At 36.9% G+C, this 20,595-nt stretch overlaps 1 non-coding gene across 1 annotated transcript; it reads left to right on the top strand.

Moving 5' to 3' along the window:
- Positions 1–6,672: 6,672 nt before the first annotated feature.
- Positions 6,673–6,779, top strand: LOC124972777 (U6 spliceosomal RNA). The gene has a single exon (XR_007106552.1). It is a non-coding gene; the product is annotated as a U6 spliceosomal RNA (small nuclear RNA).
- Positions 6,780–20,595: the final 13,816 nt, after the last annotated feature.

Here is a 20,595-nt window from a genome sequence, read left to right as displayed (position 1 = left end):
AATCAATAACTGGGATAGATTCAAACTAAAAAGCTTTGTCTCAGCAAAGGAAACTATCAGAAATGCGAAGAAAGAGCCTACAGAGTGGGAGAAAATCTTTGCCAATCATACTTCAGATAGAGCACTAATCTCCAGAATCTATAAAGAACTCAAAAAACTCTACACCAAGAATGCAAATAATCCAATCAACAAATGGGCTAAGGAAATGAATAGACACTTCACAGAAGATCTACAAGCAATCAACAAACATATGGAAAAATGTTCAACATCTCTAGTAATAAGAGAAATGCAAATCAAAACCACCCTAAGATTCCATCTCACCCCAATTAGAATGGTGATTATCAAGAATACAAGCAACAACAGGTGTTGGCGAGGATGTGGAGAGAAAGGTACACTCATACATTGCTGGTGGGGCTGCAAATTAGTGCAGCCACTCTGGAAAGCAGTATGGAGACTCCTTAAAAAACTTGGAATGGAACCACCATTTGACCCAGCTATCCCACTCCTTGGCCTATACCCAAAGGACTTAAAAGCATATTACAGAGATACAGCCACATCAATGTTCATAGCTGCTCAGTTCACAATAGCCAGATTGTGGAACCAACCTAGATGTCCTTCAATTGATGAATGGATAAAGAAACCGTGGTATATATATATACAATGGAATATTACTCAGCTATAAAGAATGATAAAATTATGGCATTTGCAGGCAAATGGATGAAATTGGAGAATATCATGCTAAGTGAGATAAGCCAATCTCAAAAAAACAAAGGACGAATGATATTGCTAATAAGTGGATGATGACACATAATGGGGGGTGGGAGGGGTTAGTGTTACGGTTAGAGTTAGGGTTAGGGAGGGGGTCAAGAATGGAGGAAGGAAGGACTGTATAGAGGGAAAAGAGGGGTAGGAGGGGTGGGGGGGAAGGGAAAAAATAACAGAATGAATCAAACAGCATACCCTATGTAAATTTATGATTACACAAATGGTATGCCTTTACGCCATGTACAAACAGAGAAACAACATGTATACCATTTGTTTACAATTAAAAAAATAATAGTAGGAGACTTTAATACCTCACTTTCAACTATAAATAGATCATTCAATAAAGAAAAAAAACAACTGCAACTTCCTTAGCTCTAGTTTTACTCTGGTTTTTTTTTTTTTAATTGTAAACAAATGGGATACATGTTGTTTCTCTGTTTGTACATGGCGTAAAGGCATACCATTTGTGTAATCATAAATTTACATAGGGTAATGTTGTTTGATTCATTCTGTTATTTTTTCCCTTCCCCTCACCCCTCCCACCCTTCTTTTCCCTCTATACAGTCCTTCCTTCCTCCATTCTTGCCCCCCTTTACTCTGGTTTTTCAAGTTCCCTTTTTAAAGGTCTTTCTGCTCTGCTCTCTGCTCCTGATTATCAAAATTAACTTGGCTAAAAGCTAGCAGTAATATCCATGCCACTGCCTGAATTCTATGCTGCCTACACACTTTTGCACCAGATTATGAAGTCCATCAATTTTAAAATCAGCCTCACAGATGTCTCAGGACATGGGCAAAATTCAGACAACTTTTCAGCCAGAACATAACATGAATGGCCTTTACTCCAAATTCCAATGAGTCCTCCTTTACTGAATCCTCTTGAGCCAGGTCTTCACTGATCAAGATCCTATCACCTTTCTGGTCTTCTGAGCTCCCACCAGAATCGGCCTTTATCTCTGCTTACAACAATCTAAAGCATTTCCATATTTCACTGCTATACATCTCAACATTCCTCCCACCAATTTCAAAAAGCTCCAAAACCTGAAACACATAGTCAGATTAGTCAAAGCATTGAACCCATTCTCAGTACCAAAACAGTAGTAAGCTTTTTCGCTGTTGTTACTAAATGATCTGACCAGAACAATTTTTTCCCATATTTTAACACTTCAACTTCTGATGATGTATCCTTTTTATTCATTTTCTTTTTTTCTTTTTTAAAAAAATTTTATACATGTATGTAGGGTAATAATGTCTGCCTCATTCTATCATTCTTCACATTTCCACCACCCAACCCCTCCCCTCACTCCCCTCTGCATAAACCAAAGTTCCTTCATTCTTCCCTACCCACCCCCAAACTATGGATCAGCATCTGCTTATCAGAGAAAACATTCAGCCTTTGTTTTTTGCAATTGGCTCATTTAGCTTAGCATGATGTTCTCTAGTTCCATCCATGCACCTGCAAATGCCATAATTTCATTCTTCTTTAAGGCTGAATAACATTCCATTATATATATGAACCACATTTTCTATATCCATTCATTTGTTGAAGGCATCTATGTTGATTCCATAGTCTAGCTATTGTGAATTGAGCTGCTATAAACATTTATGTGGCTGTGTCACTGTAGTGTGCTGATTTTAAGTCCTTTGGGTATAAACTGGGGAGTGGAATAACTGGGTCAACTGGTGGATCCATTCCAACTTTTCTGAGGAAGCTCCATACTGCTTTCCATAGTGGTTGCATCAATCTGCAGTCCCACCAACAATGTATCAGTGTACCTTTTCCCCCAAATCCTTGTCAACACTTATTGCATGTATTCTTGATGATTGCCATTCTGACTAGAGTGAGATGAAATCTTAGTTTAGTTTTGATTTGCATTGCTGTAATTGCAAGAGATGATGAACTTTTGTTATATGTTTGTTGATGGATTGTATGTCTTCTTCTGTGAAGTGTCTGTGCCGTTCCTTAGCCCATTTATTGATTGGGTTATTTGGGTTTTTTTAATGTTAATTTTTTTTTAATTCTTTATATGTCCTGGAGATTATGGCTCTATCTGAGGTTCATGTAGTAAAGATTTTTTTCCCATTCTATAGACTCTCTCTTCACGTTATCAATTGTTTACTTTGCTGAGAAGATGCAAAGTTTGAATCTATCCCATTTACTGATTCTTAATTCTACTTCTTTTACTTTAGGAGTCTTGTTAAGGAAGCCAGTTCCTAAGCCAACATGATGAAGATTTGGGTCTACTTTTTCTTCTATTACATACAGTGACCAGAACAATTTCAAAGGAGGAAAAAATTTATTTGAGGGCTCACAGTTTCAGGGGTCTTAGTCCACAGAAAGCCAGCTGCATCCCTTGGGACGTGAAGTAAGGCAGAACATCATGGTGGCAGAGTGTGACAAAGGGAAGCAGCTTGCATCAGGAAGCAGAGAGAGAGATTCCATTCTCCACATACAAAATATGTACACCATAGCCATACCTCCAATTAACCACTACCTCCAGCCACATCCCACCTGCCTCCCATTATCTCTCAGTTAATCCCATCAGGGATTACGCACTGATTAGGTCAAGACCCTCACAACCCAATCATTTCTTCTCTGAACCTCCTTGCATTATCTCACATGTAAACTTTTGGGGGATACCTCACATCCACACCATAATATCTATCAATCTTATTCATCACTTCAAACAACAAACTTTTCATTTCATTGATCCTTTGCATCTTTTTTAAATGTTTCATTGAATTTGGTTGTATTCATAATTATTTTTTCCTTCTACTGGTTTTAGAATTACTCTTCTCTTTCTTCCACAGGGGCCTTAAAATGCATCATTAGGTTGTTTACTTGAAATCTTTCTGATTTACTTATGTAAGAACTCACAGCTATAAATTTTTCCTCTTAGACTCACCCTTATAATGTCCTAGAAATTCTGATATGTTGTACCTCTATTCTTATTTGATTCTAAGAATTTTTAAATAACTCATCTTATTTCTTCTATCACCCATTTATCATTCAAAAGTTTTCAATCTCTATTTGTTTTTATAGTTTCTATAATTTTTCTTGGTGTCAATTTCTAATTTCATTACATATGATCAGATAAGATATAAGGAATTATATCAATTTTTTTGTACTTGTTAAACATTTATTTGTGACCTAAAATATGGTCTATTTTTACAGGTTTCTATGAATAACTTAGAAGAATGAGAATTCAGCTATTAGGTAAATTATTCTATAGATGTCTGTTATGTCCATTTTCCATTTGAATCAGTGGAGTTGTGAGAAATAGATTGAGTAATTAGGCATTAAAGAAAATAAAATTACTTTTTAACTATATAAAGTTCTCTAGTCAGTTTTTCTCTTACTTTTTAAATTCTGGGCTATGGAGGAGCTTAGACTTGCTACCTAATTCCACTCAACTTCTGAGTGCCAATTTTTTTTTTTCTTGCTGAGATTTTTGACATAATGTCCTTTCTTCCTGGGTTTCAGATATTATGCAGTTGGTTCTCAGCTCTGACTAAAACTGATCAGTCTTATTTAGGGAATTCTTGTACGGAGTTCCACTCCCTTCTTGCCTGGAGAGCTCTGTCATATCATTCCATCCAAGAGCCTCAGAGCATGTGCTGGAGGAATGAATCAGCCTAGACCTGTCTAGGCTTGGGAGAAGTGACATGGGGATCATCTCATTTGTCTGACATCAGTCTCAGTTTCCCACCTCCCAGTGTTGTACAAGTTCCACATCACAGAGCTCAGATTCTCTGCTTCACCTGAAAGTGTCTTCCACTCTTTGTAGTTCTGTAGACTCAGTTTGCTGTTGCAGAATTGCTATTTTGATCCATTCCTAGAAATCTGCTATGATAATGTGGGTTCCTCTAATCCAACCATTTCCATTCCCCAAATGAATAAATTAAATACATTAAGTGATATGAAAAATATAGCTGCCCCATCACACCACAACATGTGGAGGAATGATCACCCTGCCCCACTGCACAGAACAACAGCACCTGTGGGAAGGGATGACCATGCTGCAGCTCCACACCTACCAATGTGTGGCTCCCCAAGCCTGCCTTCATCTTGGGACACTGCACCTGCCACCATACCCTCCTCCACATGGCAGCCTCCACCTTAGGAAAATGAACAGAGACTGGAAGTAACTGCCTGCTATAACAATGCTCACCACATCTATGAATAGGTCACCCAACACCACTGCACAGCCCACCCTCACAGCCACATCTCTGAAAGCAGTTGCCTCCAACCTAGGACACCTCCACTGCCATCTTGGGTTATCTCCACTGCCACCACTGTCATCTTTTGTTGAGGTAGGTCCCATCATGGGACACCAGCCAGAGACTGGAAGCCCAACATCAAAGTTCCTACAGTTTTGATGCTGCTACCACCACCAACTAAGGACATGGCCACTTCCACCTAGGGACAAGAGTCAAGACCCGGGAGACCATCAACAAAGTCCCTGTAGGATTGGTTACACCTGAGAGTATCTTTGTCTCTTCTCTCCTGCTAAAAGCCAATGTTCATCGATTCCTTTTTCATGCTTCCTATGATCCAATGTCTCTATATTTTCACCTTCTACCTCATAAACACTACATCCTGCACCTCCCTTCAAGCTCTCTTTTGCCCACTATTAGAAACTATACACCATATTGAAAACATACTGTTTATAATGCAGATAATAATTGACCACTATTTATTGCAAAAAAACTGTAAATGTAAAAAAGGGGCTATTTGGTTTAAGGCTGCATATTGTTTGCATCAGATGCTATTAATATTGATCTCCCCCTTAAAGGTGAGGAAATGGAACCTGCAGGGACACTATAAATCTATAGGTTAGAAATTGCAGAACCTAGGATCTGCACTGCTAAAGGGGAAGACATGCAAATGACATGGAAAACAAGGAAAGAAAGCATCCCAAACAAACCAAGAGGTGATAATAATTGACAACACAGTAGAATATTTGACAACACAGTAGAAGAAATGTCAGAGGAGTTCAGATTGTACACAACTAAAATGATCTGTGAAGTGAAGGATGATATAAGAGAGGAAATACAGGCATCAAAAGATCACTTCAATAAAGAGATGGATTATGAAAAATAACAAACCGAATCCTTGAAATGAAGGAAATATTAAACCAAATTTAAAACTCAAGAGAAAGCATCACCAACAGACAATATCACTTGGAAGACAGAACCTCAATGAACACAAAATATAAAATCATGAAAATAAAGTTGACCACACAGTGAAGATTGTATGAAACCATGATCAGAAACTCCAAGAATTGTGGGATAACATGAAAAGACAAAGTAAGCATTGTTGGGATAGAGGAATGCACATAGATACAAACTATAGGAAGGCACCATCTTTCCAATGAAATAATACCAGAAAATGTTCCAAACCTGAAGAATAAAATGAAAAATCAAATACAAGAGACTCACAAGACTCCAAATGTACAAAATTACAACAGATTCACACCAAGGCACATTATAATGAAAATGCCTATCATACGAAATACAGAATCCATAAAGGGGAAATCAATTTGAATCTCAGCATATTTTTCAACCCAGACCCTCAAAGCAAGGAGGTCATGGAACAATATACACCAAACTCAGAAAGAAAATGGATGCCAAACAAGAATCTTATATCCAGCAAAACTAACCTAGAAATCTGACAACAAAATAAAATCCTTCCATGATAAACAAAGGTTAGAATAATTGACAAATAGAAAGCCTGCACTACAGAATATTCTCAGCAATGTATTCCATGAGGAGGAATGAAAAACAAGGAAAGACAGCAAAGGGAGGATCTACACTAAAGGAAAAGCCAATCAAAGGAGAAACCAAGTCAAGTTAAAAACCAAAAATTAAAAGAAAATTGGGAACACAAATCATATCAATAAAAACTTTGTGCTCGCTTCGGCAGCACATATACTAAAATTGGAATGATACAGAGAAGATTAGCATGGCCCCTGCACAAGGATGACACGCAAATTCGTGAAGCATTCCATATTTTTACAGAACATTCTCAGCAAAATATTCCATGAGTAAGAGATAAAAAACAAAGAAGCAAATCAGCAAAGGGAGGAATTATCCTAAAGGAACTGTCAAATAAAGGAGGAACCAAAGTGTGTCAAAAAATAAATAAATAAATAAATAAAATTTAAAAAATGAACAAAATGACTGGGAATACAAATCATATCTCAATAATAACCCTGAATGTTAATGGCCTGAATTCATCAATCAAAAGACATAGACTGGCAAATTGGATTAAAAAGAAAGATCCAACATTATGTTGCCTGCAAGAGACTCACCTCATAGAAAGAGATACCCATAGACTAAAGGTGAAAGGATGGGGAAAAACATACCATGCACATGGACTCAGCAAAAAAACTGGAGTATCCATCCTCATTTCAGATAATGTGGACTTCAAGCCAAAGTTAGTCAGAAGGGATAAAGAAGGACATTTCATACTGCTTAAGGGAACCATAAATCAGCAAGATATAACAATCATAAACATCTATGCCCCAAAGAGTGGCTCATCCATGTATGTCAAATAAATCCTTCTCAATTTTAGAAACCAAATAGACCGTAACACAATAATATTAGGTGATTTTAACACGCCTCTCTCACCACTGGACAGATCTTCCAAACAAAAATTGAACAAAGAAACCATAGATCTCAATAACACAATCAATAATTAGGACTTAACAGACATTTATAGAATATACCATCCAACCAAGAGCGAATACACTTTCTTCTCAGCAGCACATGGACCTTCTCTAAAATAGACCATATATTATGCCACAAAGCTAATGTTAGCAAATACAAGAAGATAGAGACACTACCTTGTATTCTATCAGATCATAATGGATTGAAGTTAGAAATACATGAAAGAGTAAAAAACAGAAACTACTCCAACACCTGGAGATTAAACATATGCTATTATATGATGAATGGATAACAGAAGATATTAGGAAGGAAATTAAAAAATTCTTAGAGGTAAATGAGAACAAAGAAACATCATATCAAAATCTCTGGGACACTATGAAAGCAGTACTTAGAGGAAAATTTATTTCATCGAGCGCATTTAATAAAAGAAGTAAAACTCAAAAAATAAACAACCTAACACTACAGCTCAAAGCCCTAGAAAAAGAAGAACAGACCAACACCAAAAGTAGTAGAAGACAGGAAATAGTTAAACTCAGAGCTGAAATCAATGAAATTGAAACAAAAGAAACAATACAAAAAATTGACAAAATAAATAGTTGGTTCTTCGAAAAAATAAACAAAATTGATAAACCTTTAGCCACATTAACAAAGAGAATACGAGAGAAAACCCAAATCACTAAAATTTGGAATGAACAAGGAAATATCACAACAGACACGACTGAAATACAAAACATAATTAGAAGCTGTTTTGAAAATCTATACTCCAACAAAATAGAAAATTTCGAAGACATCAACAGGTTTCTAGAGATATATGAATTGCCTAAACTGAACAAGGAGGACATACACAATTTAAATAGACCAACTTCAAGTAATGAAATAGAAGAAGTCATCAAAAGTCTACCAACAAAGAAAAGTCCAGGACCAGATGGGTTCTCAGCCGAGTTTTACAAAACCTTTAAAGAAGAGCTCATTCCAATACTTCTCAAAGTATTCCATAAAACAGAAGAGGAGGGAACCCTCCCAAACTCATTCTATGAAGCCAATATTACCCTGATTCCTAAACCAGACAGAGACACATCGAGGAAAGAAAATTTCAGACCAATATCCTTAATGAACATCCATGCAAAAATACTCAACAAAATTTTAGCAAATCACATACAAAAACATATTAAAAAGATAGTGCACCATGATCAAGTGGGTTTCATCCCAGGGATGCAAGTTTGGTTCAACATCAGGAAATCAATAAATGTAATTCACCATATCAATAGACTTAAAGTCAAGAATCACATGATTATTTCGAGAGATGCAGAAAAAGCATTTGATAAACTACAGCACCCCTTCATGCTCAAAGCACTAGAAAAAATAGGGATAGTGGGAACATTCCTTAACATTGTAAAGGCCATCTACGCTAAACCCATGACTAATATCATTCTAAATGGTGAAAAACTGAAAGCATTCCCTCTAAAAACTGGAACAAGGCAGGGATGCCCTCTTTCACCACTTCTATTCAATATTGTCCTTGAAACTCTAGCCAGAGCAATTAGACAGACCAAAGAAATTAAAGGGATACGAATAGGAAAAGAAGAACTCAAACTATCCCTATTTGCTGATGATATGATTGTATACTTAGAGGAACCAGGAAATTCCACCAGAAAACTTTTAGATCTCATAAGTGAATTCAGTCAAGTGGCGGGATATAAGATCAATGCACATAAATCTAAGGCATTTTTATACATAAGTGATGAATCTTCAGAAAGATAAATTAGGAAAACTATCCCATTCACAATAGCACCGAAAAAAATAAAATACTTGGGAATCAATCTCACAAAAGAGGTGAAAGACCTCTACAATGAGAACTACAGAACACTAAAGAAAGAAATTAAAGAAAACCTTAGAAGATGGAAAGATATCCCATGTTCTTGGATAGACAGAATTAATATTGTCAAAATGGCCATACTACCAAAAGTGCTATACAGATTCAATGCAATTCCAATTAAAATCCCAATGATGTACCTTACAGAAATAGAGCAAGAAATTATGAAATTCATCTGGAAGAATAAGAAACCCAGAACAGCTAAAGCAATCCTTGGCAGAAAGAGTGAAGCAGGGGGTATCGCAATACCTGATCTTCAACTCTACTACAAAGCAATAGTAACAAAAACGGCATGGTATTGGTACCAAAATAGAAAGGTGGATCAATGGTACAGAATAGAGAACACGGACACAAACCCAAATAAATACAATTTTCTCATACTAGACAAAGGGGCCAAAAATATGCAATGGAGAAAAGATAGCCTCTTCAACAAATGGTGCTGGGAAAACTGGAAAACCATATGGAACAGAATGAAACTAAACCCATATCTCTCACCATGCATGAAACTACACTCAAAATGGATTAAGGACCTCGAAATCAGACCAGAGACCTTGCATCTTATAGAAGAAAAAGTAGGTCCAGAGCTTCAACATGTTGGCTTAGGACCAGACTTTCTCAACAGGACTCCCATAGCACAAGAAATAAAAGCAAGAATCAATAACTGGGATAGATTCAAACTAAAAAGCTTTCTCTCAGCAAAGGAAACTATCAGCAATGCAAAGAAAGAGCCTACAGAGTGGGAGAAAATCTTTGCCAATCATACTTCAGATAGAGCGCTAATCTCCAGAATCTATAAAGAACTCAAAAAACTCTACACCAAGAATGCAAATAATCCAGTAGACAAATGGGCTAAGGAAATGAATAGACACTTCACAGAAGATCTACAAGCAATCAACAAACATGAAAAAATGTTCAACGTCTCGAGTAATAAGAGAAATGCAAATCAAAACCACCCTAAGATTCCATCTCACCCCAATTAGAATGGTGATTATCAAGAATACAAGCAACAACAGGTGTTGGCGAGGATGTGGAGAGAAAGGTACACTCTTACATTGCTGGTGGGGCTGCAAATTAGTGCAGCCACTCTGGAAAGCAGTGTAGAGACTCCTTAAAAAACTTGGAATGGAACCACCATTTGACCCAGCTATCCCACTCATAGGCCTATACCCAAAGGACTTAAAATCAGCATAGTACAGAGATACAACCACATCAATATTCATAGCTGCTCAGTTCACAATAGCCAGATTGTGGAACCAACCTAGATGTCCTTCAATTGATGAATGGATAAAGAAACCGTGGTATATATATATACAATGGAATATTACTCAGCCATAAAGAATGATAAAATTATGGCATTTGCAGGCAAATGGATGAAATTGGAGAATATCATGCTAAGTGAGATAAGCCAATCTCAAAAAGCAAAGGACGAATAATATTGCTAATAAGTGGATGATGACACATAATGGGGGGTGGGAGGGGTTAGTTTTACGGTTAGAGTTAGGGTTAGGGAGGGGGTCAAGAATGGAGGAAGGAAGGACTGTATAGAGGGAAAAGAGGGGTAGGAGGGGTGGGGGGGAAGGCAAAAAATAACAGAATGTATCAAACATTGCCCTATGTAAATTTATGATTACACAAATGGTATGCCTTTACGCCATGTACAAACAGAGAAACAACATGTATCCCATTTGTTTACAAAAAAAAAAAAACCTTGAATGACATAGACTGGGAGATTGGATTTTTAAAAAAGACCAAACAATATGCTGCCTTCAGGAAACCCATCTCATAGGAAAAGACATCCAAAGACTGAAAGTGAAAGGATGGGGAAAAATATCACTCTCATGGACTGAGTAAAAAAGCAGGGGTTTCCATCTTCAAATCAGATAAAGTAGACTTCAAGTCAAAGTGAGTCAGAAGGGATAAAGAAGGACATTTCATACTGCTTAATAAATCAATAAGACATAACAATCATAAATATCTACACTCCAAACAATGGGGCATCTACATACATCAAACAAATCTCTCAATTTCATGAATCAAATAGACCACAACAGAATAATACTAGGTGACAAAGAAACAATAGAACTCAATAATACAATCAATAACTTAGACTTAACAGACATATATAAAATATTCCATCCATCAATGAGTGAATACACTTTATTCTCAGCAGCACATGGCTCCTTCTCTAAAATAGACAATATGTTATGCCATGAAGTGACTCTCAGAAGATACAAAAAAATATAGATACAACCCTCTATTCCATCAGATCATAATGGAATGAAATTAGAAATAAATAATAAAATAAAAAATAGAAGCTACTCCAACACCTGGGAACTAAATAATATGCTATTGAATGAAGCATGGTTAGCAGAGACATCAGGGTGGAGATTAACAATTTTTTTAGAGTAAATGAGAATACTGATACAACATAGCAAAATCTCTGGGACGCCATGAAAGCAGTGCTAAGAGGAAAGCTCATTGCACTGAGCTCTTTCATTAAAAGTATAAAAAGTCAACAAATAAATGACCTAATATTACATCTCAAAGCCCTAGAAAAAGAAGAACAAATCAACACCAAAAGTAGTGGAACACAGGACAAAAGAAACAATAAAAACTACAGAAATTAAAGAAGACCTTAGAAGATGGAAAGATATCCCTTGTTCTTCGATAAGCAGAATTAATATTGTCAAAGTGACCATATTACCAAATGTATTATACAAATTCAATGCATTTCCAATTAAAATCCCTTATTTCCCCATAGAAATAGAGAAAGCAATTATGAAATTCATTTGGAAAAATAAGAGACTCAGAATTGCCAAGCAATCCTTAGCAAGAAGAGTGAAGAAGGAGGCATCACAATATCAGAACTTAAACTATACTACAGAGCTATAGTAATAAAAATGGCATGGTATAGGCACCAAAATAGATAGGTAGGTCAATAGTGTCAGGGGCGGGCTCTGAGGGCCCCAGAGCCGCACCATGGCCTGATCTCTAAGATGGCGCCTGGCAGCTTGCCAGACATAGCTGCACTCATAAACAAGTTTTAGGAAGTAACTCTGGTTGGCTGTTGTACATGAGGCAATCCTGGTATCTGCCTGGAGACTGTTCCTTGATAGGCCGACTTTCCTGGTAGTCTACTCTGATAGGCTGATGTTCTCAATATAAGTCTGAGACTTGTGGAATAAAGTCCCCTTTTGGTTCCTGTGATCAAGAAGAGCGTACGTGTTGTGATTGTCCCCGCGGGCGGTGGGCGATCATACAATAGTACAGAAATTAAGACACAGAGACAAACCTACATAAATACAGTTATCTCATACTAGATAAAGATGCCAAAAACTTACATTGGAGAAAATATAGTCTCTTCAATAAATGGTTCTGGGAAAACTGTAAATCCATATACAAAAAAAAAGAAATTAAACCTCTATCTCTCACCCTGCATGAATCTCAACTCAAAGTGGATTAATGACTTAGGCACTAGACCAGAGACCCTGCACCTAATTGAAGAAAACACAGGCCATAATCTTCACCATGTCAGCTGCAGATCTGCCTTCCTTAAAAAGACTCCTAAAACACAAGAAGTAAAATCATGAATCAATAAATGGGATGAATTCAAACTAAAAAATTATTTCTTAGCAAAAGAAACAATCAAGAACATGAAGAGTCTACAGAGTAGGAGAAAATCTTGACCACATGCACCTCAGATAGAGCATTAATCTCCAGAATATATGAAGAACTCAAAAAACTTAACACCAGAAAAACAAATAACCCAATCAATAAATGGGCTGAGGAACTGAGCAGACACTTCACAGAAGATATACAATTGGTCAACAAATGTATGAAAAAATGTTCAACATCTCTAGTAATTAGAGAAATATAAATAAAAATGATTCTATGATTTCATCTCACTCCAGTCAGAATGGCAATTATCAAGAATGTAAGAACAATAAGTATTGACAAGGATGCAGGGGAAAAGGTCCACTCATATATTGCTGGTGGGAATGCAAATTGGTGCAGCCACTCTGGAAAGCAGTATGGAGATTTCTCAGAAAAGTTGGAATGGAACCACCATTTGAACTAGCTATCCCACTCCTTGACCTAACCCCAAAGGATTTAAAATCAGCATACTACAGTGACACAGTCACATCAATGTTCATAGCTCCTCAATTCACAATAGCCAGATTGTGCAACCAACCTAGATGCCCTTCAATTGATGAATGGATAAAGAAATTGTGGTATATAAACACAATGGAATACTACTCAGTCATAAAGAAGAATAAAATTATGGCATTTGCAGGTAAATGGATGGAGTTGGAGAATATCATCCTAAGAGAAATCAGTCAAGCCCAGAAAACCAAAAGCTGAATGTTCTCTCTGATATGCAAATATTAAGTTACAATATCGGGGGTAGGGAAGAATGGAGGAATTTTGAATTGAGCAGAGGGGAGTGAGGAAAGTGGAGGGAGCAGGGGTAGGAAAAATGGTGGAAGGAGGCATGTATGATTAAGTGAATGTTGTGACTGTACATTGTGTACAACCAGAGAAAAGAAAAGTCAAACTCCATTCATGTACAATGAATCAAAATGCATTCTGCTGTCATATATAGCTAATTATAAAAAATAAAAACAAAAAGTATAGTTCACTAAAAGAAATGAAAAGGGAGTAGAAAGGAACAAAGGTTTAAATATTCAAAATATGAGAAGGAAAAAATCAGAAGAGAGTAGCACATAAGTCATAAAGAGGGAGGAATAATAGAAAAGAGAATCAGACAAAGAAAGGACAAGATAATTTTACTATTAAAGGGAAAGGAAAGAGAACACAGGTAACAAAACAAACAAAAAAGTAAGACAAAAGAAAAAAATTCCAAAAAGCAAGCAAAAACACCAACAATTTCTCCTTAAAACATTATATTTGTTTACCAATTTGTATTTCTTCCGTAAAGTGTTCAGTTCCTTTGCCCATTTATTAATTCAGTTATTTAGGGGCATGAGGCATTAAGGTTTTTGAGTTCTTTATACATCCTGGAGATTAATGCCCTATCTGAGGTGCAGGTGGCAAAGACTTTTTCCCAATCTCTAGGTTCTGTCTTTGCACTGTTGATTATTTCCTTTGCTGTGAAAAAGTTTTTAGTTTGGTAACATCCCATTTATTGATTCCTCATTTTACTTCTCCAGCTTTAGGTGTCTTGTTGAGGAAATACATGAAAAAAAAAAGTTCAACATCTCCAGTAATTTGAGAAATGCAAATCAAAATGACACTAAGATTTCATCTCACTCCAGTCAGAATGACAATTTTCAAGATACAAGTATCAACAAATGTTGGTGAGGATGTGGGGAAGAACATTGCTGGTGGAACTGCAAATTGGTGCAACCACTCTTGAAAGCAGTATGAATATTCCTCAGAAAACTTGGAATGGAGCCATTTGACCCAGTTATCCCACTACTCCAACTATACCCAAAGGACTTAAAATCAGCAAACTATAGTGATGCAGCCACATCAATGTTTATAGCTGCTCAATTCACAATAGCTAAGGTAGGAGCCAAACTAGGTGCCCTACAACAAATGAACGGATAAAGAAAATGCTGTTTATATACACAAGGGAATATTACTCAGTCATAAGAGAAATGAAATCATGGCATTTGCTGATAAATAGATAGAACTGGAGACTATCATGCTAAGAGAAATAAGCCAATCCCAGACAACTAAAGGCTGAATGTTCTCTCTGATACACAAATACTAAATTACAATGGGGTGAGTAGGGAAAAAAAGAAGTATTTTGTATTAGAGAAAGGAGAAGGGAGGGGGACAGAAATAGGAAAGATATGGAATGATTCTGATATAACTTTTCTATGTACCTGTATGAATACACCACAGTGAATCTGTACATCATGTACAACCACAAGACTTGAATATAAATTAGAATAAAATGTACTCCATGTTTGTATAAATAAGGCAAATTATACTCCACTGTCATATGTTTAACTAAAAAGAACAAAAAATTAAAATTTAAGAACTAACATTAAAATGATATAAAAGGAAAAATGACAAGAAAGTAAAAAGTAAAAAAAATGTGTATATGTAAAATGTACATATAAGAACTAATCAATAAACACACAAGGACAAAAAAATTAACAAAAAAATGAAAAAGTTTTCTCCACTGAGGTATGTGAAATTGTGGACAGGGCTGTATAGCTATGCTAAAGTGTTCTCTTTACCTATCTTCTTGTGCTATGCACTTCTTAGAGGGAGCAATAACTACTTGTTATTAAACTCTTTCCTTGTCATCAACCTGCCTGCTGAAGTAGCCTGGAATTGTAGCCGGTTGAAATGACTCTGTTTTCCTGATCACTAGTATAAGATAGGATATAACCGGAAGTACATTTTATTGTAGTTTTGTGTAGATGGCCTATATCATTTATTTCACTTCCAGGGTGGGAGTGATGCAAAGTTCTATTTGGAAAATTCCAGCAATTTGGTTCTAGCTCCAATCAGAACTTTAGAACTTTGCTTCTTGATATCTATTCCAGAGAGAGTAAATCAACACACCCAATGGCCAGGTGGATGCAGACCTCCTCTGTGCATCTGGATCTTGGGCATCTCCAAACAATATTACTCTTGGGTGGGGTAACCAACCACTCTAGGTGGAGGGGACACTGCAGGTTTCATGGAGATCACCACCCAAAACAGGAACTTCCAAGACTCAGTACATGACTGTAATCACTCATGTCTGTTCATTTTCCTTAGATATTTGTCTACTTCTATGAACCACAGGGTTCAAAGGGAGAGTGAGATGAGTTTCACTTCCCTTCATATCTCTTACCAAACGGTATTCACTTACAAGTTGAGAAACACAGAGCATTTTTCTTTTTTATTTAATTTTTCTGTTTTTAATTATACATGACAATAAAGTGTATTTTGACATAACATATATACAGAGTAAAACTTCCCATTTCTGTGGTTGTACAAAATGTGGAGTTACACTGCTCATGTATTCATATGTGAACATAGAAAATTATGTCCAATTCATTCTACTGTCATTCTCATTCCCCTTCCTTCCCCCCCGCTACTCCTCCCTGTCCAATCTGGTAAACTCCCCCTTCTCCCTCCTGCAGTCACCACTCCGAGCCTATTTTGAATCAGCATCCACATATCAGAGAGAACATTTGGCCTTTGGTTTGGGGGGGCTGGCTTATTTCACTTAGCATGATAGTCTCCAGTTCCATTCATTTACCTGCAAATGTCATAATTTCATTCTTCTTTATGGCTAAGTAATATTCCATTGTGTATATATACCACATTTTCTTTATCCATTTATCTGTTGAAGGCCACCTAGTTTGGTTCCACAGCATAGCTATTTTGAATTGAGCTGCTATAAATATTGATTTGGCTGCATCACTCTACAATGCTGATCTTAAGTCTTTTGGGTACATGCTGAAGAGTGGCATAACTGGGTCAAATGGAGGTTCCATTCAAGTTTTCTGAAGAATCTCCATATACCTTTCCAAAGTGGTTGCACCAATTTGCACTCCCATCAGCAATGTATGAGTGGACCTTTTCCCCTATATCCTTACCAACATTTACCATTACTTGTATTCTTTTTTGGGGGGAAGGGTACTGGGGATTGAATTCAGGGACACTCAACCACTGAGCCACATACCCAGCCCTATTTTGTATTTTGTTTAGAGTCATGGTCTCACTGAATTACTTAGCTCCTTGCTTTTGCATGAGGCTGGTTTTGAACTCCTGATCCTCCTGCCTCAACCTCCCAAGCCTCTGAAATTACAGGTGTGCACCACTGTGCCCAAGAAATTGTATACTTGATAATTACCATTCTGACTGGGATGAGATGGAATCTCAGTGTAGTTTTAATTTTCATTTCTCCAATTACTAGGCATGTGGAACATTTTTTCATATACTTTGTAACCATTCATATTTCTTCTCTGTGAAGTTTCTGTTCAGTTCCTTTGCCCATTTATTGATTGGGTTATTTAAATTTAGGTATTGAGTTTTTTGAGTTCTTCATATCCTGGAGATTAATGCTCTATCTGAGGTACAGGTGGTAAAAATTTTCTCTCATTCTGTAGGTTCTCTCTTCACATTCTTATTTGTTTCCTTTGTTGTGAAGAAGCTGTATAGTTTGATACCATCCTATTTATTTATTCTTGATTTTACTTCTTGCACTTTGGGAGTCTTGTTGAAGAATTTGGTTTCTAAACCAACATGACAGAGAGTTGAGCCTGCTTTTTCTTCTAGTAGATGCAGGGTTTCTGGTCTCAGGGTCTAATGCTTAGGTCTTTGATCCACTTTGAGTTGAGTTTTATGCAAGGTGAGAGATAGGGGTCTAATTTCATTTTGTTATGAATGGATTATGGAGCACTTTTCAAACATAAGTTCACTGTGAAACTTCTGTGTCACCTAAGTTCAACCTGCCTTCTATCTTTTATAGGTGGTTATAGGCCAACTTTGTCTTCTTTTTCTCTCTTTCACTTCATGTTGACAATAGCCTTGAAGCAACACAGCATGTTTGTCTAAGTGACCTCATTGCCAGCACTACATTGGCTCCAATAGATTCCTTTCCCCTGTTTCCAACACCAGATTTCACTGGGTCTCTGTGAGTTTTGAACTGTTCAGTGTTCATCTGTACTGACACAAGATTCCTCAAAAAGCAATATGTCTGGGTTGGGGCTGTAGCTCAGTGGTATAGTTCTTGCCTGGCACATGTGAGGCACTGGGTTTGATCCTCAGCACCACATAAAAAATAACTTAATAAAGTTATTGTGTCCATTTACAACTAAAAATGTTTTAATCCTTCCCTCCCTCCTTTTTTTTCTTTTATTTTCAATTTTATAAATAGTGCTGCTAAGAAAATTGAGCTCTATACATAGACATATCCATTACTAATTTTATATCCTGTCTTTTCTTGCCAACCCTTGTGTTGTATAATATCTGGTAATTTGCTGATGAGATCTACCAGTCTCAAACACCGTTTCTGAGAATAAATTTTTCATCAGTGCAAATTTCTATTTGATTATTACTGGAATACGCCTATGAAAATCCCTTTAGTAACTGAGTCTGCACATTAATGAAGATTCATCCATTAAATTTTGCATCTATCACTGGTAATTTGTTGACAGGACTTGCTCATTTAAACCCAGTGTATATTGGGGGGTGGGAAGAGTTAGTGTTAGGGGTAGAGTTAGGTTTAGGGAGCGGGGCAAGAATGGAGGAAGGAAGGACTGTATAGAGGGAAAAGAGGGGTGGGAGGGGTGGGAGGGGTGGGGGGGAAGGGAAAAAATAACAGAATGAATCAAACATTACCCTATGTAAATTTATGATTACACAAATGGTATGCCTTTACGCCATGTACAAATAGAGAAACGACATGTATCCCATTTGTGTACAATAATAAAAAAAAAAGAAGAAAAAAAATAAATAAACCCAGTGTATATTCTTTTAGGAAGATATTTTAAGCAAGTACTGAATGGTAGCAGAATCATGGTGTGTAATATTCAGAAGAGAATATAAAAATCACTTGAGTCCTGTTGTATCCCATTTGTGTACAATGAATCAAAATGCAGTCTGTAATTTTTTTTAATTTCATTAAAAAAATACTCTTACAACACAAAAAATAAAAATAAAGAGTCCTTTCTACCCCTCTGACATGGATTGTTCTAGAAGACCACTGAATATTAATAGTTCCATTTCAATATCACCACCAAACCTTGTTTTTTTTTTTTCTTTTTTTTTTTTTTTTTTTTTAGAGTAGAAAGTAAGAAGCTTTATTAAAGAAAAGTAAAATCAGGGATTCCACCTTTGGGTCCCCTTCTTCCACCCTGGAGAAGTCTGCTTTTACTTTTCTTTAATAAAGCTTCTCACTTTCTACTCTACGCTTGCCTTGGCATGCTTCTCTGGTATTATACTTCAACACCTGAGGAAGCAGGACTCATCACCGGTAAACAGCGGTATCAGATTTGGAGGCCCCAGGGAGATCTACGCTGAGATGGGAGCTTCACTCTCAACAGTATTGCCAGGTTCACCACTAGCTGCATACTGAAAAACTGGGACAAATTTGACCCTCAGACACTCAAGAAAAAGTACTTCATTTTCTTCTGCTGCCAGGCCTGGCCTCAATATAAACTCTCTGATGGAGAATCCTGGCCACCAGAAGGAAACTGCCCATCTCTCAAATGGCCCTCCAGCCTATTACTTCTCAACAAGACTTTTACCATGGACGCCTCAATTAACCTGATTTCTAAAAGGGAACTTCAAACTGCTTGCCCCACGCTGCCCCCTTCCAACTCAAAGCAACCAGAGCAGTTGTCACCCACTTTCCTTCCAGCAGTAAGGAGTTCCTAAAACTACAGGGGGAATGAAGCCAGAGTTAGAGAGGGGCAGTTAGTGTAGAAATAGGGGATCAGTCAGATGGAGGAAATGGGGGCCATGAAAGCCATCTGCTTCTGGAAGTTTGAGACTGCCCTCGGAGAATGGAATGTCAAGGACCTGCAGAGCCCATTGATAACCAAATTTACCTGCCCTTGTCAGGGACTACAGGCAAGGAGATGCTAATTAATGCTCCCTGGGCCCTTACCTGCCTGAATCACCTTGGCCCTCTCCCTGCCCATCGCTTCTCACTTTATGCAAAACCAGGCATAATCACATAGGCAGGAAGGAAAGAGATAAGGGGGAAAGAATGGGAGAATAAAACCTGTAAAAAGGACAAGATTTGCTCAATCCAATGGATTCCGCCTTTGGGTCCCCTTCTTCCACCCGGGAGACGTCTGCTTTTACTTTTCTTTAATAAAGCTTCTTACTTACTACTCTAAAAAAAAAAAAAGAAGAAGAAGAAGAAGAAAAGTAAAAGCAGACTTTTCCTGGGTGGAAGAAGGGGACCCAAAGGCAGAATCCCACCATTGAACCTTGTTGATGACAAATGTTTTATTTTGACAGAAGAAAACAAAAGTATTTTATTAACAAAATTCTCACATCTATCTTACAATGTTTATAAACATTGTTAATATAAGCATTTACAGCTTATCCTAATCACATTAAAAATATTTTCTAAATTTAAAAATATTTTATTGGTTATTTTTAGTTATATATAACATTAGGATTCATTTTGACATGGTCATAAAAGCATGGAACATAATTTGCTCTGATTCAGTACCCAGTGCATCCACTTTCTTCCTCCTATTCTCTTTCCACTACTGATATTTCTGTTGTTTATAATTACTTTATAAAAAATAGTATTTTTTGGATATACATAATGGTGAGCTTGACTGTTGTGTATTCAT

Source organism: Sciurus carolinensis, chromosome X, assembly GCF_902686445.1.
Source record: "Sciurus carolinensis chromosome X, mSciCar1.2, whole genome shotgun sequence".
Lineage (NCBI taxonomy): Eukaryota > Metazoa > Chordata > Mammalia > Rodentia > Sciuridae > Sciurus > Sciurus carolinensis.
The sequence above is the reverse complement of the archived record's forward strand: the minus strand, read 5'-3'. Positions and strand labels throughout refer to the sequence as shown.